Here is a 22,200-nt window from a genome sequence, read left to right as displayed (position 1 = left end):
GACCGAATATCGTGGCAAAGGTGAGTGGAACCGAAAAAACCACATCAAAGCAGGTGAAAAATTAATGTTATGTTGACAGTTATCGAGGTGTGGTGCACTCCGTATTCCTTCTGTCTACAAGGAATACCATGTCAGTGTTATGCGTCGTTTGCGCGAGGCTATTCGAAAAAGAGTTCGGAATTATGGGCCGAAAACTCTTGGTTTTTGCACCACGATAATCACATTAAACTCGAATCGCTACGAACATTGATGGCTATTCCGGAAATTGGCTTTAACAATTGTTTCGAGGATTGGAAAAAACGTTGGCACAAGTGCATTGAGGTGAAGGAGGATTTCTTTGAGGGGGACGATATACATACATACATACATAGATTTTGAACAATGAATAAGAATTTTAAACTTATATGAACAAAGTCTTACTATTTTTTGATTACAGTAGTGGATACATATTTTGATTTTAATTAATTTTTTTCTTGTTAATTTTTATAAATTTTTTAATCTTCAATAATTTTTTTTAAATTTTCTTCTTAATTTTTTTTTAATATTTTTTTTTATATATACGTTGTTTAATTTTTTCTATTAATTATTTTAAAATATTTGAAAAAAAATATTTGTTTATAATTTGAAGTGTCTATACTTATGTATATTTAGCAAAAGCTCAAAGTATTCAAGAAAATATTTTCGACTATTTACTTTTTAATTAATGTTTTTAATTTCTGTTGGTTTCATTATTTTATTTTTATTTTAAAGTATTTTCTTTAATTTTAATACATTTTAATTTATTTATATTGTTTTAATTAATTAACATTATTCGAAAAATGTATATAATACTTTAGCTTTAATTATTTTTTTTTAATTAATTAATTTTTTTAAACTAATTAATTTTTCTTTTTATTTTAAATATATATTTTTTTTAATTAAAAATTCAAAATTAATTAACATTATTAAAAAAATGTATATATTACTTTAACTTTAATTATTATTTTAAATATTTTTAATTATATTTTTTATGTACTATATCTTGTTAATTTATGTAAGTGCAATTTGATAAAAATAAATAAGTTTTTTTTAACAAATTATTTTTTAATTTTTTTTTCTGTAATGTTGAAGTAATTTTTTTTTATTCAAAATTATTTTGTATTATATATGTATGTATGTATATATTATTATTATTTGTGTTAGATATACTAACCAATATATAACCACTTTATAACCATAAAAATGTACCAGCACACCCACCAAATAACTTAAATAGACAACCAAATGTACCTCATGACAATGTTAAGGTGTCTTCGATAAGAAATAAATTATTTAACTAGGCGCAAAAATGCCATAAACAAAAACTAAATACAAAAACAAAAAAAAAAAAAAATCAAATAAAAAACATTTAAATTCAACGCAAATAGATGATTGGATGAAACTGTACAGCAAACAGTAAACAACTTTAGCGCAGCGCGATTGCGGCTGCTATTGTTGTTGTTGTTGTTGTTGCTGCTACTTAATTAAAGCGTCTTTTTCGCAATTTTATTAGATTTTCCATTTTAGCTTTTGTTTCACGCTCACCACTTGTGTCACACTGACACAAACACGCTACAAACCCATAGCCAAATCCACACATATATGTACATACATATATACCTGAATACACACACATGTGTGTACGTTGTAGTTGAAATGCACGTAAACAGTAAACAGAGTTGAACGTCATCGCTTACACGGGCAAAACCAACGCAAACCAAAGCAATTCAAGCATCGATGTGCATGTGTGCGTATAAATTAATAAACACATACATACATATATGTATATATGGGTGTGTGTGCTCATATCGACTACTAAAAGTCACCAACACACCGATGCGTGCAACTTGTATCTTTCGATTTGCTAGCGCTGACCAGCGCAGCTTAGCTTAGTCAACAACAACAGCAATAAAAATAGAATAATAACAACAACAACAGCAACAGTAGTTGTAGCGCTAGTAGCAACAACTTTGTTAAGTTATGCGAATTAATTTTCTAGTTGAAAAAAATATGCAGCGAAAAACAAGCAAATAGACAACACAACAACAACAATGTATATATTCGCTGCTTGCACACATGTACACACACACACGCACACCCAAGTTTATTAAAAGTTATAAAAAGTGGGGAAAAAACAAAAAGGCGCAACAATTCTGGTCATAAAAAGCAAAGCGCGCGTAAATATATATTGGTTTGCACCACAGTGCAGCGGTAAGTGGCATTTAGTCACATACATACATACATACTAACTTGCTTATACATTCAAGCATACTTTTGTGCAACACTGTACGCTGCTTCGGGCGTTGTAGGCAGGTCTGTGGAGGTAGCACGCCTCTATATGCATACATACATACATACATTGGTGTATATATGCTATATATACCTACATATGTATATGCTAGTGTGTACATATGTTCATATGTGTGTGTTTAGCCACTCTAGCTGGCTGGAGATAACGAGTAGTCATCGTCTTGGATTTCACAAGTTGATTTCTTTCAATTAATAATTGCGGCAAACTATTAATTACGAGCATTTTTTGACTTGCTGCTTTGTTGTTGGTTGGCATTATTATAGCTGCATGCTGCAGTATTTATGTAGGTACTATAATTATTACATTGTGTATTGCAAATATTTACAAATAAAGGCTGTAATATAATAGTTGGTTGAAATTTTGATATAAAAAAATCGGAAAAAAATAAAAATTATTAATTAAAAAAGTTAAAAATAAAAATATATTAAAAAGTTAAAAACTAAAGATTTTTAAAAAGTAAAAAATAAAAAATATTAAAAATTTAATAATTAAAAAAAACATAAATAAAAAATAATAAGAAAAAAATTATAAAAGTAAAAAAATTAAGAAAAAACAAATAAAAAGATTAGGAAAAAAATTAATTAAAAAATATATATAAAGAATTATATTAATTTGAATTATTATGTTTTTTGTTTATTGTTATTAAATATGATAAAAATTAAAAAATATTAAAAAAACTGAAAATTAAAAAAATAGCAACAAATAAATTATAAAAGTAAAAAATTAAAAAAAAAATTATCACAAAAAAATTATAAAAATATAAAAATTAAAAAAATAATAACAGAAAGTTTATAAAAAACATAAAAAAAAATTTAAAATATTAACAAAAAATTTTAATTAATAAAATATAAAGAAATTATATTAATTTTAATGATTATGTTATTTTTTATTATAATATTCTTTGTTTAATTTTACTAAATTTTTTCATTTAAAAATTTAATTTTTTTTATTTTGACTGAATACTTTTTATCTTATTTCAATATGTTTCCAAGTTAAATTATTGTTAATGGTTTTAACTCAAATCTAATTTATTTCTTCTTTCTTTTTTCTTTCTTCTGAAAAATAATCTAATTTATTTACTTCATACAAATTCTAAAAAGAACACAAAGCTTTTAATAAATATTTTTAATACATCATAAAAAAAATAATTAAAATTAAAATATTAAAAAAGCTCTAAAAATGAACGAAAATAAAAAATAAATAAATCAGAAAAAATGGCAAACGCACAAATTTTTTAACAAATTAATTGAAATTAACAAAAAAAAATTTAAAAAAAGACAGAAAAGAAATAAAAATAAAACAAAAAAAATAAACAAAAAAAATAAAGAATTTAAAAAAAAATAATGAAAAGCTAATTTACGAATACAACAAAAATAATCTTTTAAAGTAATAATAATATTTTGCTGATATTGTTTTAATATTTAAAAGCAAAATTTTTCTAGTTTTAAATAACGGGTAAGTTGTTTCTTCTTTAGCAAAAACAAATTAATAGTATATTCAAAAATAAATATGACGATTATTTTATTTAAAATTAACAAATATATTTAAAAAATTTCAAAAAAAAAATTGTTTAGCAACATTTTAATTATGATAACTATTTTATTTAAAGTTAACTAAAAAATTAAAATAAAACCAAAAAAACATTTTGTCAACAAAATTTTCTTAAATAAAAAACCAAAACAAAAAAGAAATATTTTTAAAATTGAAAAATAGCAAATTTTCCCTACATAGACTTACACAGCAAGTGAGTTTCAACGCAAAAGCAAAAATTTTAAAAACTATATTTAATTACCTTCTAAAACGGGTTTCTAAATCCTGAAAATTTTTTCATTAAACACATTTTTTCTGTTTTAAAGCTTTCGACAACGTACTTATCATTTATTTTTTTACCTACTTAAGTGCACAAACTAGAATTTTTGCAGTTAAAAAATATAAATTTTGTTTTTTCCTAAGCTTTTTCTATGTACATTTCTTAGAAAATTGTAACAAAAACGATTTTTTCGACTTTAAGTAATCAATTCAAAAATACATAGTGCATGCTTAATGTTCTACTCAGACTTTTGCTATTGAATTATTGAATTCACATTTTCATTGTTTTGCATTTTTGTGGTTTTCTTGGAACAAAAAGAATTCTTTGGCGTTAATTTCCGAGAAATGAATTTGCTTTGAATACAAAATTCACTTATAAAGCGTTGTTTTTCAGAATTTTCAAAACTAAATTTTACATTTTTTACTTGAAAGTTGCATTTATTAGTAACAGTATATATTGTAAAATAATCTCCTCGTTTCGAAATTCACATAATTTTTCGAAGGAAAATATTTTATGGATACATTTCGGTTTCGAAATTGTAAAGCTAGTTCAAATATTTAATAAAAACTTCTAAGACTAGTTGTACATTCGCATTTTTGCTGCTAATACTTAATTTCAAACTGAGATTCCTTATGCAAAAAGAATATTTGTAAAAATAAATGCAACGCTGCGAGCAAATAATTTTAAGCCAACACCTTTCAAATATTATATTATTTAATTTGAAATTATTTTTATTAAAAATCTTAATCAAAATCGTGGAGTTATGCGCATTAAAACATTTTTTTTTTTTGGAATTTATATAGCAAAAAAATTATTTTTGCAAAATTTTTGAAGAGAAATTATTTTTGACAATTTTTTTCAAATAAAAAAAGTATTTTTGAAAACTTTGACACAGCTTTGTTTTGAAATTTGTAATCCATAAATAGTTTATTTTTGCAAAATTTTTGAAATGAAAATATTCTTGAAATTTTTATCAAATAAACAAATTATTTTCGAAAACATTTACAGTTTGTTTGGAATTTGTGAGCCAAAAATAAATTATTTTTACAAAATATTAGAAATGATATTATATTATTTTTGAAAATTTTTTGATACCAAATTATTTTAGAATTTTTTCATATATATGTATATGTATGTATGTAGTTGCAAAATTTTTCAAATTCTATTTTTTTTAAGTTGCAAAAGCTTTCAAATATTTTTTATTTATAATTGGAAAAACTCTCAAATTAACATTTTTTCATAATTCCAAATAGATTAGCACAAATTTTACTTTTTGAAATATTTTTACCAAAATATGTTTGAATTTTTTTTCATATACCTAATTGTAAATATTTTCAAAATTTTGTTTATGGTTGAAAATTTTTCATATTCATATTCATAATTCTAAAAATGTTAGCAAGAATTTTCATTTTTGATACCAAAAATATGTTTAAAAATGTTTCATATAATTTTAAATTTTTTCAAAAATATTCCCGAAAAATTTCATTTTCATATTTCCGAAAATTCATATTTCCAAAAAATTTCATTTTTGAAATATTTTTGTTACCAAAACATGTTTGAGTTCTTTACCATAATTGGAAATATTTTCACAACTTTTTCATGATTGCAAAAATTTTCATATTCATATTTTTTCATAATTCCAAAAAAGTTAGCAAAAATTTTAATTTTTGAAATGCTTTGGAATTTTCTTCAAACTTTCAAAACTTCAAAAATTTATGCATATTTCAAAGTGGCTACATTTTTCATTGCATTTTATGCCTGTTTTCGCACATTTTTCGCGTTTTCTCTCAGTCAAATACGCCAGCTTTGCAGTTAGTTCCTTTCACCAGCTGTTAAGCAATACAGCAAAAAACAGGTAACTCCACTAATTCAAGTAAATTTTTTAGCTTTTGGGTGCAACAAGCATTTTAATGCCAACAACAGCGCAGACAAATAACTCAAAATTCAATAAATTTGCGAAAAAATCACAAATCGAGCCGCTCGCAATTATTTCATATTTTTACAAGCACTTGGGTTGAAAGATATGTATGTACATATGTATGCATGTATGTATACACATTTCGGGAGCAAACGTTGAATAATCTCATCAAATGCATATTATTTTAACGAAACGCATAAATAATTGTTTTCAACCTGCGTTCATTTCTCAACACTTCCCTAATAAATTAAGTTTGTGTATTTGCTTGTGCGTTCCGCATTAGTCACCTACTTATGAACTATATGTATGCGCGTATAAATTGTGTTATTAATTTTTGCTCTGCTCTCCTTTTTTGCGCTGCTAATTAATCGCACACACTTTTCTTAATGCCGAAAACAATTAAAAAAAAAATTTTTGTGTTCAAATGCGCATGAATCACCTACCAAATTAACGCAGGAATCTGCACAAACAGTCGAGCTGCACTCCGCTTCAGTTTTTGCACTTCGTTTCACACTCTTTTACTAATTTTTCGCAAATGTGTTGCTTTTTTTGCAAATTTATTTTGTAAATATTCTTTTTTCGCTTTTCTGTTGGGTAAAATTTTCTTTGAAAATTTCGCAGAAATCGTAAACTACACAAGTTTTTGCTTTATGCTTTTTGTTGTAGTTGTTGCTTATTTTGACTTTTTGTTGCTGTTTTCGTTCGTTGTGTGTGGGTTAGTTTCTATTTGCGTTGAGCACTACAATTTTCGCCTTGAATTTTCGCTTTCAAGTGTACATACTTAGGTAAGTTTGTCGGTATGCGTGTATGTGTACGTGTGTTTGTATTGGAATGTGCCAGCTGTCCACTAAAGACGCAGAAAATGTTCTGCTTGAGATTTTTGCAACTTTTTTCAAGTATTTGTTAATTAATTACATTGATTTTTGAATTAATTAGCTTAATTTTGTGAGTAATTAAATTTATAACATTAATTACTGATTATTTTCGCTGATTATTTAAATAACAGTTAATTAATTACCTTTATTTGTAATTAATTATATCAAACTTTAATTAATTACTTCAATTGATTACCTTAGCTTTTATTAATTTTTTTAAATAAATATTAATTTTTTAATTATTATAATTAATTTTTATTAATTATATTAATTTTTGAATTAATTATATTTTTTTTTAGTTAATTAATTGCTTCGTTTAAATTTTTTCAACTGTTTATTTGCAATTTTCTTTCAGTTCTTTTCGCACTTTTCTTTGCCAAACAAAAATGCTATGCACACAATTTCGCGAAATCGTGAAATTGCTCCACCGCTGCAATAAATTCGTTTGGTTTTTAATTTATGTTGTTTCAGCGTATCGCGTTACGCATTTGGCGCTTGTCGTTTTTGTGACGTATGTGCTTTGCTGCTAAAAAGAAATATTTTATTGTAAAAATTTGAATTTTCGAAATTTGAAAATATGCAAAAAAAATGTTTAAATTTTGTATTTTTTTGGTTTTGGTTTTAAATTAAGTTTTCGAACATTGAAAACTTGCGCAAATATTGTTGTTTCTTGCATTTACTGGTACAAATATAAATTTTTTTAATCACATTTTCTTTAAATCGTAATGTTTTTATGTTTAATAATACTTTTTGATAATTCGAAACTTAATATTTTTTATTTTTCCAAATTTTGTGGAAATCTAATTTTTTTTTTGATGATTCGAAATTATTTTTTTTTTATTTGTAGATATTGTTTTAAATCTTAATTTTTTTGATAGTTAAAAACTCAATTATTATTATTTTTGAAATTTAAATATTTTTAATATTCATTCCTGTTGTACTTTAAGGTCTACTATTTGAACTATACATATGCGAGTTACATATTTTTTTAGATTTAAGTTTTGGAATACATAATATTTTATATTTTCAAAATTTTTATTTTTTTATATTTTCAATTTCTGAATTTTGAAATTTCAAAACCTTTTCATTTTCAAGAGCTTAAATTTTTTGATTTCAAAGTTTTAAATTCCCATAGTTTTTGAATTCTTCAAAATTTTAAATATTTTAAATTTTTGGCAATGGAAATTTTTAATTCTCTAATTTTTCTAATTGTCAAGTAGTTTTCGCTTCTAAACTTAAAATTTTTATTTTTTCACAAGTTTGAGGTTTTATAAAGCTTTATATATTCTAAGTGTTTGGATTTTCAAATTTTAATAATAATCAAGTAGTTTTAATTTCTTAATTTAAAATTTTTTAGTTTTATAAAATGTATGTATTTTGAAATTTCTAATTTTTTACTTTTTAAAATTCAAAATGCAAATTTTTATAATTTTTAAATTTTTCAAGATTTTTCAAATTTTTGGATTTTACCAAATTTTCAAGTAGTTTTAATTATTAAATTAAATTTTTCTTATTTCTTTAATTCAATTAATTTCTAGATGTATTTATATCCAAATTTTAATACATGCACGTAATTTTAGTTTTTAAATTACATTTCTGCATTTAGAAATTTCCATTTTAATTTTAATTTTCAAACTTAAATTTTCTTAATTTTTTTATTTTAATTTTATTAATTTTTAGATGCAAATTATTCTTAATTTTTTAATTCAAATTTGATTAATTTATGTATTTATTAATAAGTTTTCATACTTTTTAATTATAATTTATATGTATGTAATTTTAGTTTTTAAATTACAATTTTTAATTTTTTTTTGTATTTTCATGTACGTATTTCTAATTTTTACATTAAAGTGTTTTTTAATTCTAATTTTCTTTTTTTAATTTTATTTCCAGATTTTTTTATTATTAAATATTGTATAGTTCAAAAATATTATATTATATTTTTTAATTTAAGTTTTCATATTTAAAATTTTCAAAGTTTCAAATTTTTTAAATCTTTTTTAGCTTTTTTTTACTTTTAACATCCACTCTTTTATAGGGTAAATTCAATTTTATTTTATTTTGCCTTTGTCCGTTTGCTTCAAGATATTTCACCAACAAATTAGAACGCATCAGCTTTTGCTTTCTACCTTTGAAGGCTTCTTACACGTTTCGTTGCACTTCCCTAACACACAACTACTGACTTTGTTGTTTTATTTAAAAAAAAATATGTTTCTCAATTTTTTAGTCATAAATAATTTTTTTTCGATTTCCTCGAAATTTTTCAAATTTTTTCTTACAAATTCTTTAAAACAATATGATTGCTTCACCCACCTTTTTCTTGCAGTTTGCGCGTATGCTTGTTGTTGTTATTTTTATTTTACGCCACGTTATAAGTTGCACGCGCCCACTTTTCGTTACACTTTCGAAAATATTTTCGAAAATTAAATTTTTTGCTATTTTTCAAGTTTCATTTGCTACTTTTTTCGTTGTTTTTGGCCACTTTTCTAACAAGCTGCTGTGCAGAAACACACACTGTTAATGGTGACAACGACGACGACGACGACTACGACGGCAATGAATGACACAACGTCGACCACGACAACGACTACGGCAAGCGACGATTTGTTGACTGACTTGATGACGTGCGTTGCGTCGTAGCTGCACTGCCGACGAGCAAAAACACGAAAAAAAATTGTTTCAAAATTTGATGAAAGCAAGCAAATTTCTATAACGTCTGAACAGTTATATTTCAATTTCAGTACACCGCCAGGCAAAAAATTACTAACGCTGCTGCTGTTTTTTGACGTTTTATGGCAATTTGGCAAATATGTATATATAAATATATATATATATATACACTATTTTATATACTATGTATGTGTACGACCGCGTATACGGGAGCAGTCAATGTCTTACGCCGAGCGAGTTCGAAATCGTACTGCTGCTAACGTTGCGCTGTTGGGGAATGTACACCAATGGGTCGCCAAGTTGGCGTACGCTTTGCCAGCACGTTGAGTTTGCGAGTAGGCTGCCGAGTGTATTGCTCAGTTGGTGAGCGTGAGTGAATGCGAGTGCATGGTGGAGCTTGAGTGCAGGCCACATACACGCGCACGTATATACCATTTTTGAGGGGCTGTAATGCATGCGAGCAGGTGTTATTCGCGTCGAGGTATAAGCTCTCTAACACGATTAGTGCAAGCAGTGGAGCGCTAGCTGACCAACCTTTTTGAGTGTGTCACTCGTAATATGCAAGCACGCAGTCACTTAAGTATTGCACTCACTCAGGCATTGCAGGCACTCAGGGAATGCAGTCACTCAGAGAATGGACTCACTCAGTTAATGCAGTCACTCAGTCACAGTAGGTGCTCAAAAGCACAAATACTCACAATTTGAAATTATAATTTTTCTCAAGCAAACACATCCTCTCAAACATACACACCTTACATGCTACGCTCTCTTGTTCTTTCTCTCTATTTCTTTCATTAATGTGCTGCTCACAGCGCCCACTCACTTTGGAGCTTTTGAGCACATTCAAGTCGTTTCGCCTGTCGCAATCGGCAGCATTCAGCGAAAAAGCCGTTGTCGTGGGGCGCTGGCGTGCTAATAGCAACAACAACAATGGCAAAAAATTAAAAAAAATGAAAGATATTTGAATGTATTGCAAGCAAGAACCCAACAAGTAGCGTAAGGGTTGGGTGCGCGGCATGCAGGCGACTCGTTATGGCACGGCGAAAGGCGCGCAGCAGCACCGACTGACGTCACACTAAAAAGGTGGCAGCAAATCGAATAAAGTGCGCATACTAAGTGCCGGGAGCGGTTGTGGGGTAGGCTTAGCGACACACACGCACACACATTTACATATATTGTATATATTATTTATATAAATACGTATATATGTATATGCATAAACATACATACATCCATACATACATATGTATATAGAGACTTTTCATTATCGCGGCTGCAGCGTGTGGGCTTACAGTGACTGCCATATGTGCACGGCACGACGGCTGATAAATACACAGCTACATACATACAAATCCACATATTTTAATGCTTTAATCGCCAGCATCGGTTTGTATGGCAATTTAGCTGCATGTGGTTATGTATTTTTGTGTGTAAGTACAAGTATGTATGTATGTATCTATTTACTTATGTGTGCTTGATTGCTGCGCTGGCGCCTCTTCTAGATTGTTCTCGACCATTGGCGGTGCCGACCGCAGCGTCTAAGGCGGCAACAAGCAACACCAACACGAAGATGGAAATGACAATGTCGGTGGTGCTGATGATGGCAGCGTCGGCGCCGCTGTTACTATCACCAAACCACCGATTTGCGGCTGAGCATGCTGGTGATGCGCCATATGCGGATGTTTAGCTTTTTTGATCGCATTTTTGGTTTATAAATTTTTAATTGTAATTATATTTGTTTATTTTAATTTTAATTTTGTTTTTGTTTTTTTTTTTTTTGTTTCTGTTTAGTTTTTTTTTTTTTAGTTTTTATCACGTTTGGTGCTGCGATTTTTTTGCGATACTAGTTTTTTTATTTCTTTAGTTTTGTTGCTTTTTTAGTTTTATAGCTTTTCAACATTTCTGTTTGTGTTTCGTGTTCATATCGTATTTAATTATTTAGTATTTTATTTATTTTTTGTTTTATATATTTTTTTTAAGTGTATTAAAATTATCTAGTATTTTGTTTTATTTTTTATTTTTATTTTTAATCAAGATTTTTTTTTTAATTACGTTAATAGTCACTTTTTTTCTATTTTATTGATTGAATTTTTTTGTTGTTTTTTAATATTATTTAATTTTTTTAAATTTTCTTTTATTTTTTAATTAACGTTTTTTTGTAATTGTTTTAAAGTTATTTGTTTATTTTTTTATTTTTTAATTAACGAGTTTAGTTCTTTTGTAATTGTTTCAAAATTATTTATTTAATTTTTTTTTGTAATTAATGATTTTTTTTTTTTTTTTAATTATGTGCATATTATTTATTTAATTTTTTTAATAATTGATTTTTTGTTAATTAACAAGAGTGTTTTTGTAAATGTATTGAATTTTTCTCCTTCAATTTTAATTTTTTTTTAATTTTCTTTTAATTTTAAAAATTTTTAATCCTACTATAATTTTTTTATTATTTATTTATTTTTCTTTGGCTCATTTCCTAATGTTTCTCGGTTGTTGAATTCAATTTTTGACGTTTATTTAATAAACGTTCTTTATTAAATTTTATTTTATTTTTCATTTATATACATATATGCATATTTATTTATTTATTTTCTTAGACACTTTTCACAACTTTTTCTTATTTTTTCTATTTTTTATATACTTTTTTATATATATTTTTTTTAAATTTTTGCTTTTAATTCATTGCCGCATTTCGGCAGCATTCCATTATTTGACATTTCATTTACTCGTACACTTGTTCTCTTGTATATTTCGCACACATTGTCGGCTTGTCACTTGTTTTGCGGGCAACACGAATAGACGAGCACGCAGGCATACATATAAACATTCATTTAAAAAATATACACTTTATTCATACTACAACACTTTGTTGCTGTTTATACACAAATTCATAGGCATAGACACATTTACATACAAAGTTTCAGCAAAATTTCATACATAAATTCATCATAAATTTTTTTGTTGCTATTGTTGCTCGCAAATCTCCGACAACACACCGCATACCTGTTGATGATTGCCCATATTCTTTTTCGCCTGTTGTTTTGGTGTGTTTTTGCTATTTTTTTCTGATTGTTGTTGCGCATAATTTGGCTGTCAGTGACGCTGGATGGTAATGTTCAGCGTCATCATAGCGCACCATGGTGGAGTAATAGTGTTAGGTTTGGAATTTTTGCGTGCAAATATTGTGCTGAGTTGGCATAAATGTTCGGCTCTACAACAAATACAACAGCGCAGTAAGTGTGTGTGTGTGTAGGTGTTTAGCTTTGTCTGGCGGAAGTGTGTAAATGAGTTGCTCTTTTGACCTTAGTTGACATTGTTTGATTGCCGAAAGGTATTTAAAGCAGGATTGAACGGTATCGGGTAAAAAAGAATTTGGTGGAGGCATTTGGCTTAGTATTTAGATATTTTGGATAATAATTTAGAGTACCGAAAATTTTTATTTAGTACCGATAATAGGTACCACATGAGATAGTTAGTCCCTTAGAACACCCCAAATAGCAAAAGAAAGAAAATAAAAAAAAATTAAAAGTGTCTAAAATGTATCTAAAACAGGTACAATAACATTTTTTCGGTATTTTAGAACACATTTTTTTTTAATTTTAAAATTTACCTAATAAAGGTTTATTTTGAATTAAGACACAAAACATATATATATAACTAATTATACCAATTTACATACATTTCATTTTCTCGCTTTTTCAAATCACTATAAATTAGTACCGAATATTTTCGCAATATTGAAATATGGAACATATTTCAACTAACTCATTTTAGATTTATCATAATGTTACTTCTAAGTAGCACTATGTAAAAATACTTTTTTACCATTTTTGGAGTACCTAATTTCGGTACTTTTCAAAGTTCGATACCTATTTCAATTAATTCAAAATATATTTTGCGTTACTTTTGAATAATAGTACATACAAGTTTTATTCTGTGATTTTTTGAGTACCCAATTTCGGTACTTTCAAAAGTACAGTACACTGTGTACACCATATTTAAACTCACTTAAAATATATGTACATATGTTGCATTACTTTTAAATTATACTATATAAAAATACTTTTTTGTGACTTTTTGAGTACCTAATTTCGGTACTTTTAAAAGTACGGTACATTTAACTTGTTCAAAAAGTACGTCTTGCTATTTCTGGCTAGGCTATTCCGACTAAAATGAAAAATCTGAAAGTTTTTTAAGAAAACATACATACATAATTGTAATTCTGGTTAAAACTGAGCATTTTCGAATACAAAACTCGGTATTCTTAGAAAACGGCACCTTTTTCCGGAAATTTAAACGGCAATTTTTACAAATTTATCTTAGATCATAGATATTTCCCCTAAACGGTTTTCTAGACAATAGAACTTTTTGTACCGAAATTCGTCACGTTTACGTAATGATTACAAATAATTGTAGAATTTATGTTAATTTATATTTTATTACATATTAAAAAAAATTTATTTGGAACTCATAGAATTCCTTTAGTAAAAAGTACCGCAGAAGTACCGAAATTAGGTACTTTCAAAAATACGGTACATTTATTTATTTTTAATTATTTTATAAATACAAAGTGAAACTTCGAGTTTAACACTTTATCACCGAAAAATAATGCTAATTGAAGAATTATTGTATGTATTTATGCAGTGTACCCATATGCGGTACGCTGAAGAAATTATTTCATGTAATGGATTATAGTACATCTCATATTTTTATGTAATACTAAACTTCGATACTTTATCGAGCTCACTTAGAATTTTATTTTTAATAATTTTAGTGAACAGCGAACCGAAATACGGTACACGAAAGGTATTCAATATTCAGGAACTGGTTCCTCTTTGAAGTAAATAAATACTGAACTCAAGCATAAAATTGCAGTTTCAATACAAAATATTTTTGTGTACCGAAATTCGGTACTAACGAGAATGAACTCAAACACAGAATTTTAGTTATAATACAAAATGTTTTTGAGTACCGAAATACGGTACTAACGAGAATGTAAACTGTTTTTCTTATGACCATCAAACTAAAAGGGCGACAAATGAAACTGAAAAATAGTGCAGTTCTTCGATTTCGTCATCGTTTGCAAATAGAATTATAGAAAAAATATAAAACAACAAAAATATGCACTACTTTTCCACCGTGTCAAAATCCAGTAGCCAATTGAATTGCAATGAAGTGTTAATCGAGTCAATTGACTTTGACAGATTCGCATGAATTTTTCATGACATTTCACATGCATGTACATACGTACACACAATACATATCTACAAGCCCGGCAAGCAGGCGTGACGAGAGTGCGTACAAAAGCCTGGTCGCCTATTGGCCTGCTGGCAGCATTTAACGGATAATTTAATGGATTTATGTACATACATATATGTATATGTATACACGTGACACATACATACATATGTATGTAGGTATATATGCAAATGGTCGTTCGAGTAGCAGCAAGTGTACCGTGTACCGCAGGAAGTTTTATAATGCAAACATATGTAAATATTAATAAAAAATATAAGCAACACCAACAACAAAGTATCAGAATAACGCAAAGTGGCCGCAGTGAACTGAAAAACGGATTATTTATACGACTGTATATATGTATGTACATACTATATACATATACTTATGATGATAGGTGGTTTGCAAAACCTCATTGTGAAACTTTTTATCAAATTCATTTATTTTTTGCGCATACGCCGCGCTCGGTTCAACGTCTTCGGCAATTTTTTAGAAATCGTATAACTTAATGACTTCTCTTAGTCACCCCATTAATAAATCCAATTTTCGAACCAATTTTTTGCTCGAAAATTAAATTTTGTGATTTTTTATTTTGCGTCATATTCCTAAAAATTAAAAAAAATATAAATTTTTTACATTTTTAATTTTTACTAATATAAATTACAACAAATTTCGAACGTTTAAATCGCAATAAACGTCAATGTACCGCGTGATTACGAAGCTTTGCTACACTTAATGCAATAAAAAATACAACAACAACATACATGTGTGTGTGGCATGTGTATAAAAATATTTGTGTATATATGTACTATATACAAATACACATATGTATGTAAGTGCATATAGTGCTAAATGCCATATGCGTACACACCGGCGTATGAGTGACCACCAAGCGGCCAGCTGCGGCAGTTAGTGAGGGGTTACCCGTGCTTGCATATAGTGTTGTACAGTTAGCGTAAATATTTATTATTAACTGCATCGCATGCGCCGCGCTGGCGACTTTGAATGTGCACTTTTCATAAAAAATCAGAGGCGAGACGTGCAAGTGTTAAAATTGCTAACCAACATTTATAAGGGGGATGACACTTGGCGCACAGTGGCGCAGAGATGGTTAAATATTGCTCAGACAATTTTTTAATATTGAAAACAGCTACATAATAAATAACGGTGTTAGATATTGATTAATATTATAATCTAACACCACAAAATTTTCAAAAATCAAAATGTTGTCAAAAATAGGCATTAAATAAATTGTTAAAAAATATATTTGAATAAAACATTATAAGGAGATCCTAAAAAAACAGTAAAAAGCTTACACCGAAGTTATAGAACCCTTTATAAATACTTGAATGATAAACTTATAGTCTATGTTGATAATAAATAAGTTCTTTACTTCTAATAAAGATAACTTTAAGCAATTAAGATAAAAATAGTAAATTTTCGTTGAAAACAATAGTAATCTCCGAAAAGTATTGAGTACCGAAAAAAGCTACCGAATACCTACATTATCTTAAACCACTAATTAACACCGAAAACAGTAATTTTCGAAAAATATTGTGTACCGAAAACAGATACCGAACAACTAAATTGCGTTAAAGCACTATTTATTACCTAAAACAATAATCTGCGAAGGAAATTGTGTACCGAAAATGGATAATTGCCTTAAACCACTAATTAGTATCCAAAACAATAATCTGCGAAAGATATTGGGTACCGAAAAAAGATACGGAACAACTATGTTGCGTTAAAGCACTATTTATTACCTAAAACAATAATCTGTGAAAGATATTGGGTACCGAACATAGATACCGAATTAGCTAAATTGCGTTAAAACACTATTTATTACCTAAAAAATAATCTGCGTAGGAAATTGTGTACCGAAAATGGATACCGAACAACTAAATTGCGTTAAAGCACTATTTATTACCTTAAACAATAATCTGTGCAAGATATTGGGTACCGAAAATAGATACCGAATTAGCAAAATTGCGTTAAAGCACTATTTATTACCTCAAACAATAATCTGCGAAGGAAATTGTGTACCGAAAATGGATACCGGATACCTAAATTGTCTTAAATCACTAATTATCACCTAAAACAATAATCTGGGAAATCTATTATGTACAGAAAAAAAGATACCGAATATTCAAAATATACACTAAGTACCTAAAACAGATACTATATATATCTTAAATGATTACCATATAAACTTTAAATAGACACATAGTCTGACGCTAAAAGAAATTTTTCACTAAAGTGACTTCTGTGTACCGAAAGTCGTTATTTATGTGAAATTGTAAAAAAAAAACATTATTGTTTGCGAATTCGACAAAAACAAAAAAACGTAAAAAAATACAAAAAAATAAAACGCATTCTGAATACAACAAAAACTTTGTATGTATTACATTTACATCTTGCTTTTATGGAAATGCTACACTGTGCCACAGCAACCTTAGCGCATTTGCATGTTGAACAAACATAATATGGAAAATTAATGTATAGTTACCGTTACACTGCAGCGTCGCAATGGCGCTGCTTATAGCAACAACAGCAATAAAAATAACAACAGAAAATATGTAGTGTAAAAGTTTATGAAAATATGCGCCATAAGGTGATTCAAATTGCGCGGCAATGTGCAACATGCAACATGTAACGCATACATGTATGTATGTACATATGTACATATGTATATGGAATATATTTTTTTTTAATATAAGAAAAAATGTGTCTTCAAAGGCAGCGCTCATTCGAATGCGAAAAATTACTCACAGTCCATTTCACACAAATTCTTTAATTTTGTGTTTCTTGGAAAATATCTCAAATTGAAACTCAACTCGGTATTGGAAAACAATTAACGTTAATATTTTAATTAGTTTTTGCTTTAGTTTTATTTTTCATTGCAACAAATTGCTATTACATTTTAATGAGTTTTGTTATTATTTTATGGATCGCCATAATGGTTGCAACACATTGCAACAGTAGTCGAACGGCAACGATATGGGAAAATCAACGAGTCGCCACGGGCTAGTAATATATATGTAAGTATATATGTATGTGTATATGTTATACATATATGTACATATATACATATGAGGATTCGTAAATCAATTAACATAGCTATGTACATACATACATACAAATATATCGGACGACTAGCGAGATTTTTTCTTGAAAGACCATTTTGTAGAGCATTCAATTTTCTACAAAATCTATGAAACGAGATATTTTTTTTTAAATTTGGAGATTAAAATTTTTCGATCTGATAATAAGAAAAAAATAGAAAACTGTAAGGCGGACGACCTTCCCGATACAACTAAGAGCTCATACTTGCAATGATTTTCGTAGATGTGTCTAAGGACCTATTTTTCAGAGTCGAAAAAGAGATCGAAAAAATAGTATTCGTGTTTTTAACCCACCCTAATATTTACATATGTTTATTAGACAACACATTCTTTGCATATTCAACTCCCTTTCTTTATGCAATAAATTTTTTATTTAATTTTTACACCATTTTCATAAATAACTTCCAGTTTACTGCACTTCATTCACTTGATCATTCACAAATTACAACGAGCTGGAGCATTCATTCAGCCATTCAATTTTTATTCATTCAATTCATTCATTCAGCATTACAGTTAGACGTACGATTGAGTTACCAGTTTATTTTTCGCTTTGCTTGTGTTTGCTCAACGTTTCATCTGTCATTTTTTTGCGTTCGGGCACGAGTGATGACACATCAACCCTGTAATGAACAGCAGACAGGAGCTACGAAGTTTTGCTAAGAATGTTGTAGGGAATTGGAAGTGCTTATTTGATTCTAAACTGTTTCATTAAAGTTGCTTGCGACATTTGGCATGGAACGAATTTTTTCGACGAAGCACGATATTTCGCTCACACTCCGATTTACGAATTCGAACATCATTCAAACGAATATATAAGGCTTTTGAGCCCTAATAATTAAGGGCAGGTGTAATCATAGCCACGATACATTATTTAGCCGCATTAACAAGTATCCCACAATCTGCGCCAACTACCTGGGATAAGGCTCCACAACATCACATATAATGTTCTATCGAGCGTACTGTGTGAAAGATTGAAGCCCAAAGTCAACAAACTGATTGGACCTTATCAGTGTGACTTTAGGCCTAGCAAATCAACAACTGAAGAGATATTCACCAGTTATTGGCCCTGAAGTGGGTTTTAGTGGGTCATCAACTTTTTGAGAATCTTGCTAGTTTTACATGACCTTCTGCAGTTTTATATTGCTGTCCCTGAGAAGATATATAAATCTTTTATTTGCTCAGTATTTTGATCTATTTTCAAAGGGTTTTGGATTGTAGGCTCGTTTATGTAGCACCTTCTTTCATTTTCAACTTATTCTCTGATTTCTCAACGAGTGTGTTCTATGTAAAAATTCTTTGAAGTCGATACAGACCAACTTTTATCGTCAAACTATTTTTTTCCAGAATTTCTTAGAGATAATATAGAATAATGTATTATTTAGATCTGGCAGATAGTCGAAAAAATGCATCAAAATTCAAATTTCAAGCAAGCTTAAAAGACAGCATCTATGTCAACAGTTTTCTAATCAGACAATAATCTTTTACTGGCATATCTGATAATTCTTTGATGTTGTAGTAAATGAAGACGTTTTCGATTCGCCGCATTTATGCTCGATAAAAACTAAAAATAGCTGAAATTAATTTACAAATATAATACCTTCTGGTCAAATTAGACCCCAAATGTTTCATATAAACTGCGTGAGTAAATCGAATCGACAAAAAATGTTTCCTAGATTGGTAGAACTTTTTTTATGTTCAGGTGAAGATGTATGTCTACGACACGAAAGGTTTGTCTGTCAATTTTTATTATGGAAAAAGAAGTTGAACAACGAGTTAGCCTGAAATTTTATGTTTAGAATGGCACCATGGCTACTGTTTATCACGACCACAGGTATTTGAGTGGCACAAAGGATTCAGTGATGCTCGTAAAGTCATTGAAAACTACCTGTCGGAAAATCTGGATAGTAGAGATCTCATCATCGCTTGTGGATCATACATTTTAGTTAATGTTGGGCATGAAACCTGTCCATGCTAGCCTCGTTTCGAAAGGCCAGAATCGTTTGCAAAAGTGACGTCGAGTAGAGGTGACATAAAGGAGAAGCCTTCAAATGTACATTAATACATATCACTACTTGTAGTGTTATGAATATGATATCGAAACTGTCCAAAAATCAAGGGAATGGCGCTTTAAAAGGCGTACGGGAAATTGGGTTAAGCGTTTGCATGCTTGTATTGACTCAGGAGTCTTTTTTAAGGGCTATTTTCAGACCGGATAAATTTTGATTATTGTATAGAAAATATTTTTTTGTATAATTTATCAATAAAACATGTCTTATAAAATAAAAACTGCTAACAAAACATATTAGAAATCAGAAAAAGAATAACGAAAAATGTTAAAGAATAACAAAAACTAAAGGCGCGTGTAAGAGAATGGCGTGGCAACAAACTCTTGCAAAGTGAAAAGAGCGTTATAAAAAGCAATTTGAAAAAATCAATTCAATATAAATACATATAATGATAAGTTGAAAAAGAAAATGCAAAAAATTTCGAGGCGCGAATGAATACAAAAAAAATTAAAAAATATAAAAAATACTAGAAAAGTGCCACAAGAAGAAAATGTGGTAAGTGAAGAAATAAAAGTTGCTTATGCACATACTTTACACGCATGTATGTATGTACATAAATACATACATATGTACATACTATCGGTATTTACAATGCAGCAAGTGTTTGCTCTGCTTTTGTGCTTCGCTTCTCATTTCCCAATTGCAAGTAAGTGAATGCTTTCAAAGCTTGTTGTTGTTGGCGTTATTGTTGCAGATCAAAGGCACTTTACATGGTTGTAAGTATGTAAACAAATAATGTTTTATATGCAGTGTTGACGGCTCAACACACTTTTTGCTTTTTAATTATTATTATGCTTTATCTTTTCTTTTCTCTTTTTTTTAAGAAATAACTTTTCTTGTAAGTTATTAAAAGAAAAGTCAAAATAATTATAAAAATTTAATAAATAAAAATTAAAGAAAAATTTTGTCTTCAAGTGCCCCAAAACACACTAAAAAAAATTAAAAAAGATTTTAAAAAATTTAAAAATTCAAACAAATAAAAAAAAATAGTTTCCATTAGTCCAAAAGCACACAAAAAAACAAAAACAAAATTTAAAAAAATATAAAAAAATTTAAAAACATATAAAAAATAATTAAAAACATATAAAAAATAATTAAAAACATATAAAAAAAAAATAAAAACATATAAAAAAATTTAAAAATAACAAAAATAGTCGCAATGAGACCAAAAGCACAAAAAAAATTTAAAAAAAAATTGTCTCCATGTGCCCAAAAACCCCACCAAATTAATGAAAATCGAAAAAAGACAGTTGTTGTGTACCACAATAGGCACACTCACACTCGCACGTAAAATTAATAATATTTACTAACAAAGATCTCGACATCTCTCACAAGCCACCTATCTTTTATCGGCTAAATAGATGCAGTTACAGCGCTAAACAGCTTAATCCGTTCGAATGTAGAGTGTGGAGCGATTGATGGCGCTGCTACAGCGCTGTTGACTGATTTGCTCTTGCTCACTGAGCGTTTGACAGGCGATCAGTCTGTCTGTGTTTTTGTTTAGCCGACAGTCTGTCCATTTTACTGACTGCCAGACCGATTGCCTGTCCGGGTGACTGACTGCAGTTCGATGCAATTGCATTAACACATTGCAACAGCGATTTCATTGGCGTAATTATAAGTGGCAACGTGTCTAATTGCCCAAGCTGCTGGTGGCGGCAGCGCATCTTTCTCGCTCCATTGCTAAGGCGCCGCGATCAACTGCTTTCTCTTTTACACACACACATTTTGATTATTTTCATTTTTTTTTTTTCAATTTCTTTCAACACCTTCGGTGAAAATGTACACTGAGCGAAATATAAAAAGTCTTTTTTGACGAGTGGAGAAAAAATTTTGTCTGTAAGTGAGGAGTAAAAAAGGGACTTAAGAACCCTGCTATATAACGGGTACTAATGGTCAGAAATTTAGTCTCTCACTGGGTTTTGGATTTTTAAAAATTTCTGTATGAGAAAGTCATCAAATGTTCAATTTATCCATATTTGGGGTGGGTCATCGTATGGAGTTGAGATCGGAACATCTTAATGTGGATATATGGGTATCGGAGTTTTACCTGCTCAGTCTGCCAATTGAACACTAGATTGCTGGTCAATAACTTTAGGTGTTACTAGTTTTTCGAACTGCGCGATACTTCTCTGTTTCGTGATACGAGCTTTGTTTCCTCCTCGGCTAGCGGCA

General features: G+C 28.6%; 1 protein-coding gene across 5 annotated transcripts in view; it reads right to left on the bottom strand.

The window, feature by feature from the left end:
* Positions 1-22,200, bottom strand: part of LOC126755681 (terminal nucleotidyltransferase 5C) — a 313,932-nt gene that overhangs the window by 11,915 nt on the left and 279,817 nt on the right. The window contains exon 1 of one of the 5 annotated variants that reach the window (XM_050468423.1): positions 9,246-9,883. The exons of 3 other annotated variants lie outside the window; for them this stretch is intronic. The gene's annotated coding sequence lies outside the window, so the exon portion shown is untranslated. Of the gene's footprint in view, positions 1-6,500; positions 7,105-9,245; positions 9,884-22,200 lie in introns of those variants that run through there. One more of the 5 variants, XM_050468424.1, reaches the window with a different exon arrangement.

Source organism: Bactrocera neohumeralis, chromosome 4 (assembly GCF_024586455.1).
Source record: "Bactrocera neohumeralis isolate Rockhampton chromosome 4, APGP_CSIRO_Bneo_wtdbg2-racon-allhic-juicebox.fasta_v2, whole genome shotgun sequence".
In the NCBI taxonomy this organism is placed as follows: domain Eukaryota; kingdom Metazoa; phylum Arthropoda; class Insecta; order Diptera; family Tephritidae; genus Bactrocera; species Bactrocera neohumeralis.
This window is presented reverse-complemented; position numbering and strand designations above follow the sequence as displayed.